Raw genomic sequence first — 23,026 nt, forward strand, 5'->3', positions numbered from 1 at the left:
ATGGATGGGTTAATGCGACTTGTGTGAGATAGTAGTAGGAATGATGGACATAGTTCCGTTTTCAGTACAATACCAGGTGATATATTTGTGTTGATCCAGGTGTACACAGGGCAGGTCTACTTGACAACAGTGAAACACTGTGATTGAGGTGTGTGAATGAGCCTAAAATATCGAGGGGACATGTGGTAAGAGAAACCAGGTTAGCATTGTGTTAGTAGCTGTAGTTATGTTCCTGTGAAATGTCAATCAGCTGTAATCCAGGTTGGTGAATGTTGTTATTGCAGGAAGAATTGCTAGTGCAGAACAAAGAGTGATAGATTTAGTATTTGAAAGCAGTTAATAACTGAGTAGCTACTGGTGTCAATGTGACACCAACTGGTTTGTGATGTAGTTGTCTATTCCTGAAATCTTGAAGCTTGCTAGTGTTTTGTGTCTTGACTGGCTCTGTATCTGCTTATGTGGTAGAGCTTCTGTGTATGTAACATGATGAATATTGCATGCAGAGTTTGTGCAATCTTTCTCCTAGACACAGGATGAGAGGTGCATCAGCTGCAATTGTGAACACCATCGACTTGTATCACATTGATGGGATTCAAAGTGCTGTCAAAATAGTAGAGTCTCACATCTAAATGCTATATGTTAATATTAGCATACTGGTCTGCTGTCTAAACACTTCAGTGTTGTGGTATTCATTGGCTGACACTTTTGGAATTTATTTAAGTAACTGTATGTAATGGCAGATTGCCAGACATGTGGGAAAATACTTTGTGGGTCACACCAGTGAAATTTGTACATGACATGCTGATGCACCACACATTTGCAGTAATAGTTGGTTTTTAGGTGAAGGGCAGTGGCTTATTACACAGGCAGATATGCTTCAGTTAAGAACCTGATGAGGTGTCACCTGCAGTCTGTATTATGAGGCTGCAGCTGGATAGCAAGGCCACTAGGAAAGTTACTTGAAACATAATGTTACATAAACTTCCTGTAAAGGGGTAGCTTGCACACTTAATGATGAATGATACACCTTCCTTCACATGTTTGTTTATGCTGCTCAAACAATTATGGCATCAGCTGCAGCCATGAAGATGAATAAAGATAAATATTGTGGGTCTGTGTGCAGACAGTATGTGATAGTGGCTTACAGGCACCAGAAGCTTTGTAGGCGTTAGAGAAAAATAAATATTAGGTAATGCAAGCTAATTTTAGAGCGCTAGAGTGTATTTAAGCAGTAGTCTAAGTGAAAGTATGTGAGTGAGAAAGATTTGGAACATGCAGCTATCTTGTGTAAAGTTGGTGTAAGGTTTCCAAATGTTGTGTGTGGCAGTAGGTGTGTGTTATGAAATGACATGATTGAGACAGTAGCAAGAGATGCTGTGACAGCTGAGTGTGATACTGAGGAAGAGAAGAGGCTTTTGCCTGTGCTAGGCTTAGCCTGGCTGTGATTTGTGTTGAAGGGGTGCTAGTGACATGTACTTGTGGTTTTGGTGTGCTTGCTGACTTGTTATTAGAGTGACATTTTAGATGTGCATTGGTGATGTAAGGGATAGGTTTATTGCCAGTTTTGTCATGTTCTGTTGTGAATGAAAGAAAGTGGAGGAGAACTGCGTAAATGGAGAGCATAGTTTGTGACAAGTGGGTGCAGATATGAAGCGAAACTTGTGTAGTTGGCTGATGGTATTAGCAGCTGATGTGAGGCATGAGAGAGTGAGATTGCGAAAAAAAATGTGGAACGCTTCACGATTTTGCGTGTCATCCTTGCGCAGGGGCCATGCTAATCTTCTCTGTATCGTTCCAATTTTAGTATATGTACCGCCGAAGCGAGTACATTCGAGGAGCCCTCTGAAATTGTATATATAGTTATGGCGTCGCGTCAAACATGGTTCGGCTTGGACGTAGGTTTACACAGCTCTGGCGAGGAACACAAGGCCTGCCGAGTGCTAATTTGTGAACTAATTACTGCGAGGTGTCGTTCTTAGTAAGTGGCAGCTCTGTCAACTGTAGATTTGGCAGTTTTGGGTGTAAAACTTAGATCGTAGAGTCGTTTGCTCTCGCACCATCCACCCAGAGCAGCAGCAGTTTCACACAGCTGCCGCTAGGCGGCAGCAAGACGTGTTGGCAGCTATTGTCGCCATGTTCTCACATCCCGAGTTTAGTGTCTTATAGGCATACGTATGAAACACACTTCTCTAATGTGTGGGATAAATGACTCTGACTGGAGCAGGTAGCAGGTCTTCAAGACTCTCAAAACAAGCGAATATTTTGGCCAAACTGTCTTCACTGCTAACACAAATTGCATTACTCTTGCAGTGGTACTTTCTTACGATACCTATCGATTTAATTACAGAGTGCTCATATGCAATGCAACTTTTAACTCACACATCAAGTACAACACAAGAAGACACAGCCTGTGACCATGTAAATTACTGAGGAACTCCACAGAGACCAAGCATGGTTCTATTCATCCAATGGCGCCAGAAGACAATAGTGACTGCAAGAAGAGACACAGTAGCCTCACAAACCATTAAAAACAGCATTCGTATTGCACACTTTGAAACACAGCAGTGTAGGTCATTACTAGGGCATGGATGGGTTAATGCGACTTGTGTGAGATAGTAGTAGGAATGATGGACATAGTTCCGTTTTCAGTACAATACCAGGTGATATATTTGTGTTGATCCAGGTGTACACAGGGCAGGTCTACTTGACAACAGTGAAACACTGTGATTGAGGTGTGTGAACGAGCCTAAAATATCGAGGGGACATGTGGTAAGAGAAACCAGGTTAGCATTGTGTTAGTAGCTGTAGTTATGTTCCTGTGAAATGTCAATCAGCTGTAATCCAGGTTGGTGAATGTTGTTATTGCAGGAAGAATTGCTAGTGCAGAACAAAGAGTGATAGATTTAGTATTTGAAAGCAGTTAATAACTGAGTTGCTACTGGTGTCATGTGACACAAACTGGTTTGTGATGTAGTTGTCTATTCCTGAAATCTTGAAGCTTGCTAGTGTTTTGTGTCTTGACTGGCTCTGTATCTGCTTATGTGGTAGAGCTTCTGTGTATGTAACATGATGAATATTGCATGCAGAGTTTGTGCAATCTTTCTCCTAGACACAGGATGAGAGGTGCATCAGCTGCAATTGTGAACACCATCGACTTGTATCACATTGATGGGATTCAAAGTGCTGTCAAAATAGTAGAGTCTCACAGCTAAATGCTATATGTTAATATTAGCATACTGGTCTGCTGTCTAAACACTTCAGTGTTGTGGTATTCATTGGCTGACACTTTTGGAATTTATTTAAGTAACTGTATGTAATGGCAGATTGCCAGACATGTGGGAAAATACTTTGTGGGTCACACCAGTGAAATTTGTACATGACATGCTGATGCACCACAGATTTGCAGTAATAGTTGGTTTTTAGGTGAAGGGCAGTGGCTTATTACACAGGCAGATATGCTTCAGTTAAGAACCTGATGAGGTGTCACCTGCAGTCTGTATTATGAGGCTGCAGCTGGATAGCAAGGCCACTAGGAAAGTTACTTGAAACATAATGTTACATAAACTTCCTGTAAAGGGGTAGCTTGCACACTTAATGATGAATGATACACCTTCCTTCACATGTTTGTTTATGCTGCTCAAACAATTATGGCATCAGCTGCAGCCATGAAGATGAATAAAGATAAATATTGTGGGTCTGTGTGCAGACAGTATGTGATAGTGGCTTACAGCCACCAGAAGCTTTGTAGGCGTTAGAGAAAAATAAATATTAGGTAATGCAAGCTAATTTTAGAGCGCTAGAGTGTATTTAAGCAGTAGTCTAAGTGAAAGTATGTGAGTGAGAAAGATTTGGAACATGCAGCTATCTTGTGTAAAGTTGGTGTAAGGTTTCCAAATGTTGTGTGTGGCAGTAGGTGTGTGTTATGAAATGACATGATTGAGACAGTAGCAAGAGATGCTGTGACAGCTGAGTGTGATACTGAGGAAGAGAAGAGGCTTTTGCCTGTGCTAGGCTTAGCCTGGCTGTGATTTGTGTTGAAGGGGTGCTAGTGACATGTACTTGTGGTTTTGGTGTGCTTGCTGACTTGTTATTAGAGTGACATTTTAGATGTGCATTGGTGATGTAAGGGATAGGTTTATTGCCAGTTTTGTCATGTTCTGTTGTGAATGAAAGAAAGTGGAGGAGAACTGCGTAAATGGAGAGCATAGTTTGTGACAAGTGGGTGCAGATATGAAGCGAAACTTGTGTAGTTGGCTGATGGTATTAGCAGCTGATGTGAGGCATGAGAGAGTGAGATTGCGAAAAAAAATGTGGAACGCTTCACGATTTTGCGTGTCATCCTTGCGCAGGGGCAATGCTAATCTTCTCTGTATCGTTCCAATTTTAGTATATGTACCGCCGAAGCGAGTACATTCGAGGAGCCCTCTGAAATTGTATATATAGTTATGGCGTCGCGTCAAACATGGTTCGGCTTGGACGTAGGTTTACACAGCTCTGGCGAGGAACACAAGGCATGCCGAGTGCTAATTTGTGAACTAATTACTGCGAGGTGTCGTTCTTAGTAAGTGGCAGCTCTGTCAACTGTAGATTTGGCAGTTTTGGGTGTAAAACTTAGATCGTAGAGTCGTTTGCTCTCGCACCATCCACCCAGAGCAGCAGCAGTTTCACACAGCTGCCGCTAGGCGGCAGCAAGACGTGTTGGCAGCTATTGTCGCCATGTTCTCACATCCCGAGTTTAGTGTCTTATAGGCATACGTATGAAACACACTTCTCTAATGTGTGGGATAAATGACTCTGACTGGAGCAGGTAGCAGGTCTTCAAGACTCTCAAAACAAGCGAATATTTTGGCCAAACTGTCTTCACTGCTAACACAAATTGCATTACTCTTGCAGTGGTACTTTCTTACGATACCTATCGATTTAATTACAGAGTGCTCATATGCAATGCAACTTTTAACTCACACATCAAGTACAACACAAGAAGACACAGCCTGTGACCATGTAAATTACTGAGGAACTCCACAGAGACCAAGCATGGTTCTATTCATCCAATGGCGCCAGAAGACAATAGTGACTGCAAGAAGAGACACAGTAGCCTCACAAACCATTAAAAACAGCATTCGTATTGCACACTTTGAAACACAGCAGTGTAGGTCATTACTAGGGCATGGATGGGTTAATGCGACTTGTGTGAGATAGTAGTAGGAATGATGGACATAGTTCCGTTTTCAGTACAATACCAGGTGATATATTTGTGTTGATCCAGGTGTACACAGGGCAGGTCTACTTGACAACAGTGAAACACTGTGATTGAGGTGTGTGAATGAGCCTAAAATATCGAGGGGACATGTGGTAAGAGAAACCAGGTTAGCATTGTGTTAGTAGCTGTAGTTATGTTCCTGTGAAATGTCAATCAGCTGTAATCCAGGTTGGTGAATGTTGTTATTGCAGGAAGAATTGCTAGTGCAGAACAAAGAGTGATAGATTTAGTATTTGAAAGCAGTTAATAACTGAGTTGCTACTGGTGTCAATGTGACACCAACTGGTTTGTGATGTAGTTGTCTATTCCTGAAATCTTGAAGCTTGCTAGTGTTTTGTGTCTTGACTGGCTCTGTATCTGCTTATGTGGTAGAGCTTCTGTGTATGTAACATGATGAATATTGCATGCAGAGTTTGTGCAATCTTTCTCCTAGACACAGGATGAGAGGTGCATCAGCTGCAATTGTGAACACCATCGACTTGTATCACATTGATGGGATTCAAAGTGCTGTCAAAATAATAGAGTCTCACATCTAAATGCTATATGTTAATATTAGCATACTGGTCTGCTGTCTAAACACTTCAGTGTTGTGGTATTCATTGGCTGACACTTTTGGAATTTATTTAGGTAACTGTATGTAATGGCAGATTGCCAGACATGTAGGAAAATACTTTGTGGGTCACACCAGTGAAATTTGTACATGACATGCTGATGCACCACAGATTTGCAGTAATAGTTGGTTTTTAGGTGAAGGGCAGTGGCTTATTACACAGGCAGATATGCTTCAGTTAAGAACCTGATGAGGTGTCACCTGCAGTCTGTATTATGAGGCTGCAGCTGGATAGCAAGGCCACTAGGAAAGTTACTTGAAACATAATGTTACATAAACTTCCTGTAAAGGGGTAGCTTGCACACTTAATGATGAAAGATACACCTTCCTTCACATGTTTGTTTATGCTGCTCAAACAATTATGGCATCAGCTGCAGCCATGAAGATGAATAAAGATAAATATTGTGGGTCTGTGTGCAGACAGTATGTGATAGTGGCTTACAGGCACCAGAAGCTTTGTAGGCGTTAGAGAAAAATAAATATTAGGTAATGCAAGCTAATTTTAGAGCGCTAGAGTGTATTTAAGCAGTAGTCTAAGTGAAAGTATGTGAGTGAGAAAGATTTGGAACATGCAGCTATCTTGTGTAAAGTTGGTGTAAGGTTTCCAAATGTTGTGTGTGGCAGTAGGTGTGTGTTATGAAATGACATGATTGAGACAGTAGCAAGAGATGCTGTGACAGCTGAGTGTGATACTGAGGAAGAGAAGAGGCTTTTGCCTGTGCTAGGCTTAGCCTGGCTGTGATTTGTGTTGAAGGGGTGCTAGTGACATGTACTTGTGGTTTTGGTGTGCTTGCTGACTTGTTATTAGAGTGACATTTTAGATGTGCATTGGTGATGTAAGGGATAGGTTTATTGCCAGTTTTGTCATGTTCTGTTGTGAATGAAAGAAAGTGGAGGAGAACTGCGTAAATGGAGAGCATAGTTTGTGACAAGTGGGTGCAGATATGAAGCGAAACATGTGTAGTTGGCTGATGGTATTAGCAGCTGATGTGAGGCATGAGAGAGTGAGATTGCGAAAAAAAAATGTGGAACGCTTCACGATTTTGCGTGTCATCCTTGCGCAGGGGCCATGCTAATCTTCTCTGTATCGTTCCAATTTTAGTATATGTACCGCCGAAGCGAGTACATTCGAGGAGCCCTCTGAAATTGTATATATAGTTATGGCGTCGCGTCAAACATGGTTCGGCTTGGACGTAGGTTTACACAGCTCTGGCGAGGAACACAAGGCCTGCCGAGTGCTAATTTGTGAACTAATTACTGCGAGGTGTCGTTCTTAGTAAGTGGCAGCTCTGTCAACTGTAGATTTGGCAGTTTTGGGTGTAAAACTTAGATCGTAGAGTCGTTTGCTCTCGCACCATCCACCCAGAGCAGCAGCAGTTTCACACAGCTGCCGCTAGGCGGCAGCAAAACGTGTTGGCAGCTATTGTCGCCATGTTCTCACATCCCGAGTTTAGTGTCTTATAGGCATACGTATGAAACACACTTCTCTAATGTGTGGGATAAATGACTCTGACTGGAGCAGGTAGCAGGTCTTCAAGACTCTCAAAACAAGCGAATATTTTGGCCAAACTGTCTTCACTGCTAACACAAATTGCATTACTCTTGCAGTGGTACTTTCTTACGATACCTATCGATTTAATTACAGAGTGCTCATATGCAATGCAACTTTTAACTCACACATCAAGTACAACACAAGAAGACACAGCCTGTGACCATGTAAATTACTGAGGAACTCCACAGAGACCAAGCATGGTTCTATTCATCCAATGGCGCCAGAAGACAATAGTGACTGCAAGAAGAGACACAGTAGCCTCACAAACCATTAAAAACAGCATTCGTATTGCACACTTTGAAACACAGCAGTGTAGGTCATTACTAGGGCATGGATGGGTTAATGCGACTTGTGTGAGATAGTAGTAGGAATGATGGACATAGTTCCGTTTTCAGTACAATACCAGGTGATATATTTGTGTTGATCCAGGTGTACACAGGGCAGGTCTACTTCACAACAGTGAAACACTGTGATTGAGGTGTGTGAATGAGCCTAAAATATCGAGGGGACATGTGGTAAGAGAAACCAGGTTAGCATTGTGTTAGTAGCTGTAGTTATGTTCCTGTGAAATGTCAATCAGCTGTAATCCAGGTTGGTGAATGTTGTTATTGCAGGAAGAATTGCTAGTGCAGAACAAAGAGTGATAGATTTAGTATTTGAAAGCAGTTAATAACTGAGTTGCTACTGGTGTCAATGTGACACAAACTGGTTTGTGATGTAGTTGTCTATTCCTGAAATCTTGAAGCTTGCTAGTGTTTTGTGTCTTGACTGGCTCTGTATCTGCTTATGTGGTAGAGCTTCTGTGTATGTAACATGATGAATATTGCATGCAGAGTTTGTGCAATCTTTCTCCTAGACACAGGATGAGAGGTGCATCAGCTGCAATTGTGAACACCATCGACTTGTATCACATTGATGGGATTCAAAGTGCTGTCAAAATAGTAGAGTCTCACATCTAAATGTTATATGTTAATATTAGCATACTGGTCTGCTGTCTAAACACTTCAGTGTTGTGGTATTCATTGGCTGACACTTTGGAATTTATTTAAGTAACTGTATGTAATGGCAGATTGCCAGACATGTGGGAAAATACTTTGTGGGTCACACCAGTGAAATTTGTACATGACATGCTGATGCACCACAGATTTGCAGTAATAGTTGGTTTTTAGGTGAAGGGCAGTGGCTTATTACACAGGCAGATATGCTTCAGTTAAGAACCTGATGAGGTGTCACCTGCAGTCTGTATTATGAGGCTGCAGCTGGATAGCAAGGCCACTAGGAAAGTTACTTGAAACATAATGTTACATAAACTTCCTGTAAAGGGGTAGCTTGCACACTTAATGATGAAAGATACACCTTCCTTCACACGTTTGTTTATGCTGCTCAAACAATTATGGCATCAGCTGCAGCCATGAAGATGAATAAAGATAAATATTGTGGGTCTGTGTGCAGACAGTATGTGATAGTGGCTTACAGGCACCAGAAGCTTTGCAGGCGTTAGAGAAAAATAAATATTAGGTAATGCAAGCTAATTTTAGAGCGCTAGAGTGTATTTAAGCAGTAGTCTAAGTGAAAGTATGTGAGTGAGAAAGAGTTGGAACATGCAGCTATCTTGTGTAAAGTTGGTGTAAGGTTTCCAAATGTTGTGTGTGGCAGTAGGTGTGTGTTATGAAATGACATGATTGAGACAGTAGCAAGAGATGCTGTGACAGCTGAGTGTGATACTGAGGAAGAGAAGAGGCTTTTGCCTGTGCTAGGCTTAGCCTGGCTGTGATTTGTGTTGAAGGGGTGCTAGTGACATGTACTTGTGGTTTTGGTGTGCTTGCTGACTTGTTATTAGAGTGACATTTTAGATGTGCATTGGTGATGTAAGGGATAGGTTTATTGCCAGTTTTGTCATGTTCTGTTGTGAATGAAAGAAAGTGGAGGAGAACTGCGTAAATGGAGAGCATAGTTTGTGACAAGTGGGTGCAGATATGAAGCGAAACTTGTGTAGTTGGCTGATGGTATTAGCAGCTGATGTGAGGCATGAGAGAGTGAGATTGCGAAAAAAAATGTGGAACGCTTCACGATTTTGCGTGTCATCCTTGCGCAGGGGCCATGCTAATCTTCTCTGTATCGTTCCAATTTTAGTATATGTACCGCCGAAGCGAGTACATTCGAGGAGCCCTCTGAAATTGTATATATAGTTATGGCATCGCGTCAAACATGGTTCGGCTTGGACGTAGGTTTACACAGCTCTGGCGAGGAACACAAGGCCTGCCGAGTGCTAATTTGTGAACTAATTACTGCGAGGTGTCGTTCTTAGTAAGTGGCAGCTCTGTCAACTGTAGATTTGGCAGTTTTGGGTGTAAAACTTAGATCGTAGAGTCGTTTGCTCTCGCACCATCCACCCAGAGCAGCAGCAGTTTCACACAGCTGCCGCTAGGCGGCAGCAAGACGTGTTGGCAGCTATTGTCGCCATGTTCTCACATCCCGAGTTTAGTGTCTTATAGGCATACGTATGAAACACACTTCTCTAATGTGTGGGATAAATGACTCTGACTGGAGCAGGTAGCAGGTCTTCAAGACTCTCAAAACAAGCGAATATTTTGGCCAAACTGTCTTCACTGCTAACACAAATTGCATTACTCTTGCAGTGGTACTTTCTTACGATACCTATCGATTTAATTACAGAGTGCTCATATGCAATGCAACTTTTAACTCACACATCAAGTACAACACAAGAAGACACAGCCTGTGACCATGTAAATTACTGAGGAACTCCACAGAGACCAAGCATGGTTCTATTCATCCAATGGCGCCAGAAGACAATAGTGACTGCAAGAAGAGACACAGTAGCCTCACAAACCATTAAAAACAGCATTCGTATTGCACACTTTGAAACACAGCAGTGTAGGTCATTACTAGGGCATGGATGGGTTAATGCGACTTGTGTGAGATAGTAGTAGGAATGATGGACATAGTTCCGTTTTCAGTACAATACCAGGTGATATATTTGTGTTGATCCAGGTGTACACAGGGCAGGTCTACTTGACAACAGTGAAACACTGTGATTGAGGTGTGTGAATGAGCCTAAAATATCGAGGGGACATGTGGTAAGAGAAACCAGGTTAGCATTGTGTTAGTAGCTGTAGTTATGTTCCTGTGAAATGTCAATCAGCTGTAATCCAGGTTGGTGAATGTTGTTATTGCAGGAAGAATTGCTAGTGCAGAACAAAGAGTGATAGATTTAGTATTTGAAAGCAGTTAATAACTGAGTTGCTACTGGTGTCAATGTGACACCAACTGGTTTGTGATGTAGTTGTCTATTCCTGAAATCTTGAAGCTTGCTAGTGTTTTGTGTCTTGACTGGCTCTGTATCTGCTTATGTGGTAGAGCTTCTGTGTATGTAACATGATGAATATTGCATGCAGAGTTTGTGCAATCTTTCTCCTAGACACAGGATGAGAGGTGCATCAGCTGCAATTGTGAACACCATCGACTTGTATCACATTGATGGGATTCAAAGTGCTGTCAAAATAGTAGAGTCTCACATCTAAATGCTATATGTTAATATTAGCATACTGGTCTGCTGTCTAAACACTTCAGTGTTGTGGTATTCATTGGCTGACACTTTTGGAATTTATTTAAGTAACTGTATGTAATGGCAGATTGCCAGACATGTGGGAAAATACTTTGTGGGTCACACCAGTGAAATTTGTACATGACATGCTGATGCACCACAGATTTGCAGTAATAGTTGGTTTTTAGGTGAAGGGCAGTGGCTTATTACACAGGCAGATATGCTTCAGTTAAGAACCTGATGAGGTGTCACCTGCAGTCTGTATTATGAGGCTGCAGCTGGATAGCAAGGCCACTAGGAAAGTTACTTGAAACATAATGTTACATAAACTTCCTGTAAAGGGGTAGCTTGCACACTTAATGATGAAAGATACACCTTCCTTCACACGTTTGTTTATGCTGCTCAAACAATTATGGCATCAGCTGCAGCCATGAAGATGAATAAAGATAAATATTGTGGGTCTGTGTGCAGACAGTATGTGATAGTGGCTTACAGGCACCAGAAGCTTTGCAGGCGTTAGAGAAAAATAAATATTAGGTAATGCAAGCTAATTTTAGAGCGCTAGAGTGTATTTAAGCAGTAGTCTAAGTGAAAGTATGTGAGTGAGAAAGAGTTGGAACATGCAGCTATCTTGTGTAAAGTTGGTGTAAGGTTTCCAAATGTTGTGTGTGGCAGTAGGTGTGTGTTATGAAATGACATGATTGAGACAGTAGCAAGAGATGCTGTGACAGCTGAGTGTGATACTGAGGAAGAGAAGAGGCTTTTGCCTGTGCTAGGCTTAGCCTGGCTGTGATTTGTGTTGAAGGGGTGCTAGTGACATGTACTTGTGGTTTTGGTGTGCTTGCTGACTTGTTATTAGAGTGACATTTTAGATGTGCATTGGTGATGTAAGGGATAGGTTTATTGCCAGTTTTGTCATGTTCTGTTGTGAATGAAAGAAAGTGGAGGAGAACTGCGTAAATGGAGAGCATAGTTTGTGACAAGTGGGTGCAGATATGAAGCGAAACTTGTGTAGTTGGCTGATGGTATTAGCAGCTGATGTGAGGCATGAGAGAGTGAGATTGCGAAAAAAAATGTGGAACGCTTCACGATTTTGCGTGTCATCCTTGCGCAGGGGCCATGCTAATCTTCTCTGTATCGTTCCAATTTTAGTATATGTACCGCCGAAGCGAGTACATTCGAGGAGCCCTCTGAAATTGTATATATAGTTATGGCGTCGCGTCAAACATGGTTCGGCTTGGACGTAGGTTTACACAGCTCTGGCGAGGAACACAAGGCCTGCCGAGTGCTAATTTGTGAACTAATTACTGCGAGGTGTCGTTCTTAGTAAGTGGCAGCTCTGTCAACTGTAGATTTGGCAGTTTTGGGTGTAAAACTTAGATCGTAGAGTCGTTTGCTCTCGCACCATCCACCCAGAGCAGCAGCAGTTTCACACAGCTGCCGCTAGGCGGCAGCAAGACGTGTTGGCAGCTATTGTCGCCATGTTCTCACATCCCGAGTTTAGTGTCTTATAGGCATACGTATGAAACACACTTCTCTAATGTGTGGGATAAATGACTCTGACTGGAGCAGGTAGCAGGTCTTCAAGACTCTCAAAACAAGCGAATATTTTGGCCAAACTGTCTTCACTGCTAACACAAATTGCATTACTCTTGCAGTGGTACTTTCTTACGATACCTATCGATTTAATTACAGAGTGCTCATATGCAATGCAACTTTTAACTCACACATCAAGTACAACACAAGAAGACACAGCCTGTGACCATGTAAATTACTGAGGAACTCCACAGAGACCAAGCATGGTTCTATTCATCCAATGGCGCCAGAAGACAATAGTGACTGCAAGAAGAGACACAGTAGACTCACAAACCATTAAAAACAGCATTCGTATTGCACACTTTGAAACACAGCAGTGTAGGTCATTACTAGGGCATGGATGGGTTAATGCGACTTGTGTGAGATAGTAGTAGGAATGATGGACATAGTTCCGTTTTCAGTACAATACCAGGTGATATATTTGTGTTGATCCAGGTGTACACAGGGCAGGTCTACTTGACAACAGTGAAACACTGTGATTGAGGTGTGTGAACGAGCCTAAAATATCGAGGGGACATGTGGTAAGAGAAACCAGGTTAGCATTGTGTTAGTAGCTGTAGTTATGTTCCTGTGAAATGTCAATCAGCTGTAATCCAGGTTGGTGAATGTTGTTATTGCAGGAAGAATTGCTAGTGCAGAACAAAGAGTGATAGATTTAGTATTTGAAAGCAGTTAATAACTGAGTTGCTACTGGTGTCAATGTGACACCAACTGGTTTGTGATGTAGTTGTCTATTCCTGAAATCTTGAAGCTTGCTAGTGTTTTGTGTCTTGACTGGCTCTGTATCTGCTTATGTGGTAGAGCTTCTGTGTATGTAACATGATGAATATTGCATGCAGAGTTTGTGCAATCTTTCTCCTAGACACAGGATGAGAGGTGCATCAGCTGCAATTGTGAACACCATCGACTTGTATCACATTGATGGGATTCAAAGTGCTGTCAAAATAGTAGAGTCTCACATCTAAATGCTATATGTTAATATTAGCATACTGGTCTGCTGTCTAAACACTTCAGTGTTGTGGTATTCATTGGCTGACACTTTTGGAATTTATTTAGGTAACTGTATGTAATGGCAGATTGCCAGACATGTAGGAAAATACTTTGTGGGTCACACCAGTGAAATTTGTACATGACATGCTGATGCACCACAGATTTGCAGTAATAGTTGGTTTTTAGGTGAAGGGCAGTGGCTTATTACACAGGCAGATATGCTTCAGTTAAGAACCTGATGAGGTGTCACCTGCAGTCTGTATTATGAGGCTGCAGCTGGATAGCAAGGCCACTAGGAAAGTTACTTGAAACATAATGTTACATAAACTTCCTGTAAAGGGGTAGCTTGCACACTTAATGATGAAAGATACACCTTCCTTCACATGTTTGTTTATGCTGCTCAAACAATTATGGCATCAGCTGCAGCCATGAAGATGAATAAAGATAAATATTGTGGGTCTGTGTGCAGACAGTATGTGATAGTGGCTTACAGCCACCAGAAGCTTTGTAGGCGTTAGAGAAAAATAAATATTAGCTAATGCAAGCTAATTTTAGAGCGCTAGAGTGTATTTAAGCAGTAGTCTAAGTGAAAGTATGTGAGTGAGAAAGATTTGGAACATGCAGCTATCTTGTGTAAAGTTGGTGTAAGGTTTCCAAATGTTGTGTGTGGCAGTAGGTGTGTGTTATGAAATGACATGATTGAGACAGTAGCAAGAGATGCTGTGACAGCTGAGTGTGATACTGAGGAAGAGAAGAGGCTTTTGCCTGTGCTAGGCTTAGCCTGGCTGTGATTTGTGTTGAAGGGGTGCTAGTGACATGTACTTGTGGTTTTGGTGTGCTTGCTGACTTGTTATTAGAGTGACATTTTAGATGTGCATTGGTGATGTAAGGGATAGGTTTATTGCCAGTTTTGTCATGTTCTGTTGTGAATGAAAGAAAGTGGAGGAGAACTGCGTAAATGGAGAGCATAGTTTGTGACAAGTGGGTGCAGATATGAAGCGAAACTTGTGTAGTTGGCTGATGGTATTAGCAGCTGATGTGAGGCATGAGAGAGTGAGATTGCGAAAAAAAAATGTGGAACGCTTCACGATTTTGCGTGTCATCCTTGCGCAGGGGCCATGCTAATCTTCTCTGTATCGTTCCAATTTTAGTATATGTACCGCCGAAGCGAGTACATTCGAGGAGCCCTCTGAAATTGTATATATAGTTATGGCGTCGCGTCAAACATGGTTCGGCTTGGACGTAGGTTTACACAGCTCTGGCGAGGAACACAAGGCCTGCCGAGTGCTAATTTGTGAACTAATTACTGCGAGGTGTCGTTCTTAGTAAGTGGCAGCTCTGTCAACTGTAGATTTGGCAGTTTTGGGTGTAAAACTTAGATCGTAGAGTCGTTTGCTCTCGCACCATCCACCCAGAGCAGCAGCAGTTTCACACAGCTGCCGCTAGGCGGCAGCAAGACGTGTTGGCAGCTATTGTCGCCATGTTCTCACATCCCGAGTTTAGTGTCTTATAGGCATACGTATGAAACACACTTCTCTAATGTGTGGGATAAATGACTCTGACTGGAGCAGGTAGCAGGTCTTCAAGACTCTCAAAACAAGCGAATATTTTGGCCAAACTGTCTTCACTGCTAACACAAATTGCATTACTCTTGCAGTGGTACTTTCTTACGATACCTATCGATTTAATTACAGAGTGCTCATATGCAATGCAACTTTTAACTCACACATCAAGTACAACACAAGAAGACACAGCCTGTGACCATGTAAATTACTGAGGAACTCCACAGAGACCAAGCATGGTTCTATTCATCCAATGGCGCCAGAAGACAATAGTGACTGCAAGAAGAGACACAGTAGCCTCACAAACCATTAAAAACAGCATTCGTATTGCACACTTTGAAACACAGCAGTGTAGGTCATTACTAGGGCATGGATGGGTTAATGCGACTTGTGTGAGATAGTAGTAGGAATGATGGACATAGTTCCGTTTTCAGTACAATACCAGGTGATATATTTGTGTTGATCCAGGTGTACACAGGGCAGGTCTACTTGACAACAGTGAAACACTGTGATTGAGGTGTGTGAATGAGCCTAAAATATCGAGGGGACATGTGGTAAGAGAAACCAGGTTAGCATTGTGTTAGTAGCTGTAGTTATGTTCCTGTGAAATGTCAATCAGCTGTAATCCAGGTTGGTGAATGTTGTTATTGCAGGAAGAATTGCTAGTGCAGAACAAAGAGTGATAGATTTAGTATTTGAAAGCAGTTAATAACTGAGTTGCTACTGGTGTCAATGTGACACAAACTGGTTTGTGATGTAGTTGTCTATTCCTGAAATCTTGAAGCTTGCTAGTGTTTTGTGTCTTGACTGGCTCTGTATCTGCTTATGTGGTAGAGCTTCTGTGTATGTAACATGATGAATATTGCATGCAGAGTTTGTGCAATCTTTCTCCTAGACACAGGATGAGAGGTGCATCAGCTGCAATTGTGAACACCATCGACTTGTATCACATTGATGGGATTCAAAGTGCTGTCAAAATAGTAGAGTCTCACATCTAAATGCTATATGTTAATATTAGCATACTGGTCTGCTGTCTAAACACTTCAGTGTTGTGGTATTCATTGGCTGACACTTTTGGAATTTATTTAAGTAACTGTATGTAATGGCAGATTGCCAGACATGTGGGAAAATACTTTGTGGGTCACACCAGTGAAATTTGTACATGACATGCTGATGCACCACACATTTGCAGTAATAGTTGGTTTTTAGGTGAAGGGCAGTGGCTTATTACACAGGCAGATATGCTTCAGTTAAGAACCTGATGAGGTGTCACCTGCAGTCTGTATTATGAGGCTGCAGCTGGATAGCAAGGCCACTAGGAAAGTTACTTGAAACATAATGTTACATAAACTTCCTGTAAAGGGGTAGCTTGCACACTTAATGATGAAAGATACACCTTCCTTCACACGTTTGTTTATGCTGCTCAAACAATTATGGCATCAGCTGCAGCCATGAAGATGAATAAAGATAAATATTGTGGGTCTGTGTGCAGACAGTATGTGATAGTGGCTTACAGGCACCAGAAGCTTTGCAGGCGTTAGAGAAAAATAAATATTAGGTAATGCAAGCTAATTTTAGAGCGCTAGAGTGTATTTAAGCAGTAGTCTAAGTGAAAGTATGTGAGTGAGAAAGAGTTGGAACATGCAGCTATCTTGTGTAAAGTTGGTGTAAGGTTTCCAAATGTTGTGTGTGGCAGTAGGTGTGTGTTATGAAATGACATGATTGAGACAGTAGCAAGAGATGCTGTGACAGCTGAGTGTGATACTGAGGAAGAGAAGAGGCTTTTGCCTGTGCTAGGCTTAGCCTGGCTGTGATTTGTGTTGAAGGGGTGCTAGTGACATGTACTTGTGGTTTTGGTGTGCTTGCTGACTTGTTATTAGAGTGACATTTTAGATGTGCTTTGGTGATGTAAGGGATAGGTTTATTGCCAGTTTTGTCATGTTCTGTTGTGAATGAAAGAAAGTGGAGGAGAACTGCGTAAATGGAGAGCATAGTTTGTGACAAGTGGGTGCAGATATGAAGCGAAACTTGTGCAGTTGGCTGATGGTATTAGCAGCTGATGTGAGGCATGAGAGAGTGAGATTGCGAAAAAAAAAATGTGGTACGCTTCACGATTTTGCGTGTCATCCTTGCGTAGGGGCCATGCTAATCTTCTCTGTATCGTTCCAATTTTAGTATATGTACCGCCGAAGCGAGTACATTCGAGGAGCCCTCTGAAATTGTATATATAGTTATGGCGTCGCGTCAAACATGGTTCGGCTTGGACGTAGGTTTACACAGCTCTGGCGAGGAACACAAGGCCTGCCGAGTGCTAATTTGTGAACTAATTACTGCGAGGTGTCGTTCTTAGTAAGTGGCAGCTCTGTCAACTGTAGATTTGGCAGTTTTGGGTGTAAAACTTAGATCGTAGAGTCGTTTGCTCTCGCACCATCCACCCAGAGCAGCAGCAGTTTCACACAGCTGCCGCTAGGCGGCAGCAAGACGTGTTGGCAGCTATTGTCGCCATGTTCTCACATCCCGAGTTTAGTGTCTTATAGGCATACGTATGAAACACACTTCTCTAATGTGTGGGATAAATGACTCTGACTGGAGCAGGTAGCAGGTCTTCAAGACTCTCAAAACAAGCGAATATTTTGGCCAAACTGTCTTCACTGCTAACACAAATTGCATTACTCTTGCAGTGGTACTTTCTTACGATACCTATCGATTTAATTACAGAGTGCTCATATGCAATGCAACTTTTAACTCACACATCAAGTACAACACAAGAAGACACAGCCTGTGACCATGTAAATTACTGAGGAACTCCACAGAGACCAAGCATGGTTCTATTCATCCAATGGCGCCAGAAGACAATAGTGACTGCAAGAAGAGACACAGTAGCCTCACAAACCATTAAAAACAGCATTCGTATTGCACACTTTGAAACACAGCAGTGTAGGTCATTACTAGGGCATGGATGGGTTAATGCGACTTGTGTGAGATAGTAGTAGGAATGATGGACATAGTTCCGTTTTCAGTACAATACCAGGTGATATATTTGTGTTGATCCAGGTGTACACAGGGCAGGTCTACTTGACAACAGTGAAACACTGTGATTGAGGTGTGTGAATGAGCCTAAAATATCGAGGGGACATGTGGTAAGAGAAACCAGGTTAGCATTGTGTTAGTAGCTGTAGTTATGTTCCTGTGAAATGTCAATCAGCTGTAATCCAGGTTGGTGAATGTTGTTATTGCAGGAAGAATTGCTAGTGCAGAACAAAGAGTGATAGATTTAGTATTTGAAAGCAGTTAATAACTGAGTTGCTACTGGTGTCAATGTGACACAAACTGGTTTGTGATGTAGTTGTCTATTCCTGAAATCTTGAAGCTTGCTAGTGTTTTGTGTCTTGACTGGCTCTGTATCTGCTTATGTGGTAGAGCTTCTGTGTATGTAACATGATGAATATTGCATGCAGAGTTTGTGCAATCTTTCTCCTAGACACCGGATGAGTGGTGCATCAGCTGCAATTGTGAACACCATCGACTTGTATCACATTGATGGGATTCAAAGTGCTGTCAAAATAATAGAGTCTCACATCTAAATGCTATATGTTAATATTAGCATACTGGTCTGCTGTCTAAACACTTCAGTGTTGTGGTATTCATTGGCTGACACTTTTGGAATTTATTTAAGTAACTGTATGTAATGGCAGATTGCCAGACATGTAGGAAAATACTTTGTGGGTCACACCAGTGAAATTTGTACATGACATGCTGATGCACCACAGATTTGCAGTAATAGTTGGTTTTTAGGTGAAGGGCAGTGGCTTATTACACAGGCAGATATGCTTCAGTTAAGAACCTGATGAGGTGTCACCTGCAGTCTGTATTATGAGGCTGCAGCTGGATAGCAAGGCCACTAGGAAAGTTACTTGAAACATAATGTTACATAAACTTCCTGTAAAGGGGTAGCTTGCACACTTAATGATGAAAGATACACCTTCCTTCACATGTTTGTTTATGCTGCTCAAACAATTATGGCATCAGCTGCAGCCATGAAGATGAATAAAGATAAATATTGTGGGTCTGTATGCAGACAGTATGTGATAGTGGCTTACAGGCACCAGAAGCTTTGCAGGCGTTAGAGAAAAATAAATATTAGGTAATGCAAGCTAATTTTAGAGCGCTAGAGTGTATTTAAGCAGTAGTCTAAGTGAAAGTATGTGAGTGAGAAAGATTTGGAACATGCAGCTATCTTGTGTAAAGTTGGTGTAAGGTTTCCAAATGTTGTGTGTGGCAGTAGGTGTGTGTTATGAAATGACATGATTGAGACAGTAGCAAGAGATGCTGTGACAGCTGAGTGTGATACTGAGGAAGAGAAGAGGCTTTTGCCTGTGCTAGGCTTAGCCTGGCTGTGATTTGTGTTGAAGGGGTGCTAGTGACATGTACTTGTGGTTTTGGTGTGCTTGCTGACTTGTTATTAGAGTGACATTTTAGATGTGCTTTGGTGATGTAAGGGATAGGTTTATTGCCAGTTTTGTCATGTTCTGTTGTGAATGAAAGAAAGTGGAGGAGAACTGCGTAAATGGAGAGCATAGTTTGTGACAAGTGGGTGCAGATATGAAGCGAAACTTGTGCAGTTGGCTGATGGTATTAGCAGCTGATGTGAGGCATGAGAGAGTGAGATTGCGAAAAAAAATGTGGAACGCTTCACGATTTTGCGTGTCATCCTTGCGCAGGGGCCATGCTAATCTTCTCTGTATCGTTCCAATTTTAGTATATGTACCGCCGAAGCGAGTACATTCGAGGAGCCCTCTGAAATTGTATATATAGTTATGGCGTCGCGTCAAACATGGTTCGGCTTGGACGTAGGTTTACACAGCTCTGGCGAGGAACACAAGGCCTGCCGAGTGCTAATTTGTGAACTAATTACTGCGAGGTGTCGTTCTTAGTAAGTGGCAGCTCTGTCAACTGTAGATTTGGCAGTTTTGGGTGTAAAACTTAGATCGTAGAGTCGTTTGCTCTCGCACCATCCACCCAGAGCAGCAGCAGTTTCACACAGCTGCCGCTAGGCGGCAGCAAGACGTGTTGGCAGCTATTGTCGCCATGTTCTCACATCCCGAGTTTAGTGTCTTATAGGCATACGTATGAAACACACTTCTCTAATGTGTGGGATAAATGACTCCGACTGGAGCAGGTAGCAGGTCTTCAAGACTCTCAAAACAAGCGAATATTTTGGCCAAACTGTCTTCACTGCTAACACAAATTGCATTACTCTTGCAGTGGTACTTTCTTACGATACCTATCGATTTAATTACAGAGTGCTCATATGCAATGCAACTTTTAACTCACACATCAAGTACAACACAAGAAGACACAGCCTGTGACCATGTAAATTACTGAGGAACTCCACAGAGACCAAGCATGGTTCTATTCATCCAATGGCGCCAGAAGACAATAGTGACTGCAAGAAGAGACACAGTAGCCTCACAAACCATTAAAAACAGCATTCGTATTGCACACTTTGAAACACAGCAGTGTAGGTCATTACTAGGGCATGGATGGGTTAATGCGACTTGTGTGAGATAGTAGTAGGAATGATGGACATAGTTCCGTTTTCAGTACAATACCAGGTGATATATTTGTGTTGATCCAGGTGTACACAGGGCAGGTCTACTTCACAACAGTGAAACACTGTGATTGAGGTGTGTGAATGAGCCTAAAATATCGAGGGGACATGTGGTAAGAGAAACCAGGTTAGCATTGTGTTAGTAGCTGTAGTTATGTTCCTGTGAAATGTCAATCAGCTGTAATCCAGGTTGGTGAATGTTGTTATTGCAGGAAGAATTGCTAGTGCAGAACAAAGAGTGATAGATTTAGTATTTGAAAGCAGTTAATAACTGAGTTGCTACTGGTGTCAATGTGACACAAACTGGTTTGTGATGTAGTTGTCTATTCCTGAAATCTTGAAGCTTGCTAGTGTTTTGTGTCTTGACTGGCTCTGTATCTGCTTATGTGGTAGAGCTTCTGTGTATGTAACATGATGAATATTGCATGCAGAGTTTGTGCAATCTTTCTCCTAGACACAGGATGAGAGGTGCATCAGCTGCAATTGTGAACACCATCGACTTGTATCACATTGATGGGATTCAAAGTGCTGTCAAAATAGTAGAGTCTCACATCTAAATGCTATATGTTAATATTAGCATACTGGTCTGCTGTCTAAACACTTCAGTGTTGTGGTATTCATTGGCTGACACTTTTGAATTTATTTAAGTAACTGTATGTAATGGCAGATTGCCAGACATGTGGGAAAATACTTTGTGAGTCACACCAGTGAAATTTGTACATGACATGCTGATGCACCACAGATTTGCAGTAATAGTTGGTTTTTAGGTGAAGGGCAGTGGCTTATTACACAGGCAGATATGCTTCAGTTAAGAACCTGATGAGGTGTCACCTGCAGTCTGTATTATGAGGCTGCAGCTGGATAGCAAGGCCACTAGGAAAGTTACTTGAAACATAATGTTACATAAACTTCCTGTAAAGGGGTAGCTTGCACACTTAATGATGAAAGATACACCTTCCTTCACATGTTTGTTTATGCTGCTCAAACAATTATGGCATCAGCTGCAGCCATGAAGATGAATAAAGATAAATATTGTGGGTCTGTGTGCAGACAGTATGTGATAGTGGCTTACAGGCACCAGAAGCTTTGCAGGCGTTAGAGAAAAATAAATATTAGGTAATGCAAGCTAATTTTAGAGCGCTAGAGTGTATTTAAGCAGTAGTCTAAGTGAAAGTATGTGAGTGAGAAAGATTTGGAACATGCAGCTATCTTGTGTAAAGTTGGTGTAAGGTTTCCAAATGTTGTGTGTGGCAGTAGGTGTGTGTTATGAAATGACATGATTGAGACAGTAGCAAGAGATGCTGTGACAGCTGAGTGTGATACTGAGGAAGAGAAGAGGCTTTTGCCTGTGCTAGGCTTAGCCTGGCTGTGATTTGTGTTGAAGGGGTGCTAGTGACATGTACTTGTGGTTTTGGTGTGCTTGCTGACTTGTTATTAGAGTGACATTTTAGATGTGCATTGGTGATGTAAGGGATAGGTTTATTGCCAGTTTTGTCATGTTCTGTTGTGAATGAAAGAAAGTGGAGGAGAACTGCGTAAATGGAGAGCATAGTTTGTGACAAGTGGGTGCAGATATGAAGCGAAACTTGTGTAGTTGGCTGATGGTATTAGCAGCTGATGTGAGGCATGAGAGAGTGAGATTGCGAAAAAAAATGTGGAACGCTTCACGATTTTGCGTGTCATCCTTGCGCAGGGGCCATGCTAATCTTCTCTGTATCGTTCCAATTTTAGTATATGTACCGCCGAAGCGAGTACATTCGAGGAGCCCTCTGAAATTGTATATATAGTTATGGCGTCGCGTCAAACATGGTTCGGCTTGGACGTAGGTTTACACAGCTCTGGCGAGGAACACAAGGCCTGCCGAGTGCTAATTTGTGAACTAATTACTGCGAGGTGTCGTTCTTAGTAAGTGGCAGCTCTGTCAACTGTAGATTTGGCAGTTTTGGGTGTAAAACTTAGATCGTAGAGTCGTTTGCTCTCGCACCATCCACCCAGAGCAGCAGCAGTTTCACACAGCTGCCGCTAGGCGGCAGCAAGACGTGTTGGCAGCTATTGTCGCCATGTTCTCACATCCCGAGTTTAGTGTCTTATAGGCATACGTATGAAACACACTTCCTAATGTGTGGGATAAATGACTCCGACTGGAGCAGGTAGCAGGTCTTCAAGACTCTCAAAACAAGCGAATATTTTGGCCAAACTGTCTTCACTGCTAACACAAATTGCATTACTCTTGCAGTGGTACTTTCTTACGATACCTATCGATTTAATTACAGAGTGCTC

General features: G+C 42.1%; 9 non-coding genes across 9 annotated transcripts; all 9 read right to left on the reverse strand.

Annotated features, from left to right (window-relative positions):
- Window positions 1-1,721: 1,721 nt before the first annotated feature.
- On the reverse strand, window positions 1,722-1,828 carry LOC126279350 (U6 spliceosomal RNA). The gene has a single exon (XR_007550834.1). It is a non-coding gene; the product is annotated as a U6 spliceosomal RNA (small nuclear RNA).
- Window positions 1,829-4,304: 2,476 nt separating this feature from the next.
- On the reverse strand, window positions 4,305-4,411 carry LOC126279647 (U6 spliceosomal RNA). Its single transcript, XR_007551114.1, has one exon. It is a non-coding gene; the product is annotated as a U6 spliceosomal RNA (small nuclear RNA).
- Window positions 4,412-6,889: 2,478 nt separating this feature from the next.
- LOC126279351 (U6 spliceosomal RNA) lies at window positions 6,890-6,996 on the reverse strand. Its single transcript, XR_007550835.1, has one exon. It is a non-coding gene; the product is annotated as a U6 spliceosomal RNA (small nuclear RNA).
- A 2,476-nt stretch (window positions 6,997-9,472) lies between these two features.
- Window positions 9,473-9,579, reverse strand: LOC126279352 (U6 spliceosomal RNA). Its single transcript, XR_007550836.1, has one exon. It is a non-coding gene; the product is annotated as a U6 spliceosomal RNA (small nuclear RNA).
- A 2,477-nt stretch (window positions 9,580-12,056) lies between these two features.
- On the reverse strand, window positions 12,057-12,163 carry LOC126279353 (U6 spliceosomal RNA). The gene has a single exon (XR_007550837.1). It is a non-coding gene; the product is annotated as a U6 spliceosomal RNA (small nuclear RNA).
- Window positions 12,164-14,641: 2,478 nt separating this feature from the next.
- Window positions 14,642-14,748, reverse strand: LOC126279354 (U6 spliceosomal RNA). The gene has a single exon (XR_007550838.1). It is a non-coding gene; the product is annotated as a U6 spliceosomal RNA (small nuclear RNA).
- A 2,479-nt stretch (window positions 14,749-17,227) lies between these two features.
- LOC126279677 (U6 spliceosomal RNA) lies at window positions 17,228-17,334 on the reverse strand. Its single transcript, XR_007551142.1, has one exon. It is a non-coding gene; the product is annotated as a U6 spliceosomal RNA (small nuclear RNA).
- Window positions 17,335-19,811: 2,477 nt separating this feature from the next.
- LOC126279355 (U6 spliceosomal RNA) lies at window positions 19,812-19,918 on the reverse strand. Its single transcript, XR_007550839.1, has one exon. It is a non-coding gene; the product is annotated as a U6 spliceosomal RNA (small nuclear RNA).
- A 2,476-nt stretch (window positions 19,919-22,394) lies between these two features.
- Window positions 22,395-22,501, reverse strand: LOC126279357 (U6 spliceosomal RNA). The gene has a single exon (XR_007550840.1). It is a non-coding gene; the product is annotated as a U6 spliceosomal RNA (small nuclear RNA).
- Between the last annotated feature and the right edge of the window lie 525 nt (window positions 22,502-23,026).

The sequence above is a fragment of the Schistocerca gregaria genome, chromosome 6, assembly GCF_023897955.1.
Source record: "Schistocerca gregaria isolate iqSchGreg1 chromosome 6, iqSchGreg1.2, whole genome shotgun sequence".
Taxonomy (NCBI): domain Eukaryota; kingdom Metazoa; phylum Arthropoda; class Insecta; order Orthoptera; family Acrididae; genus Schistocerca; species Schistocerca gregaria.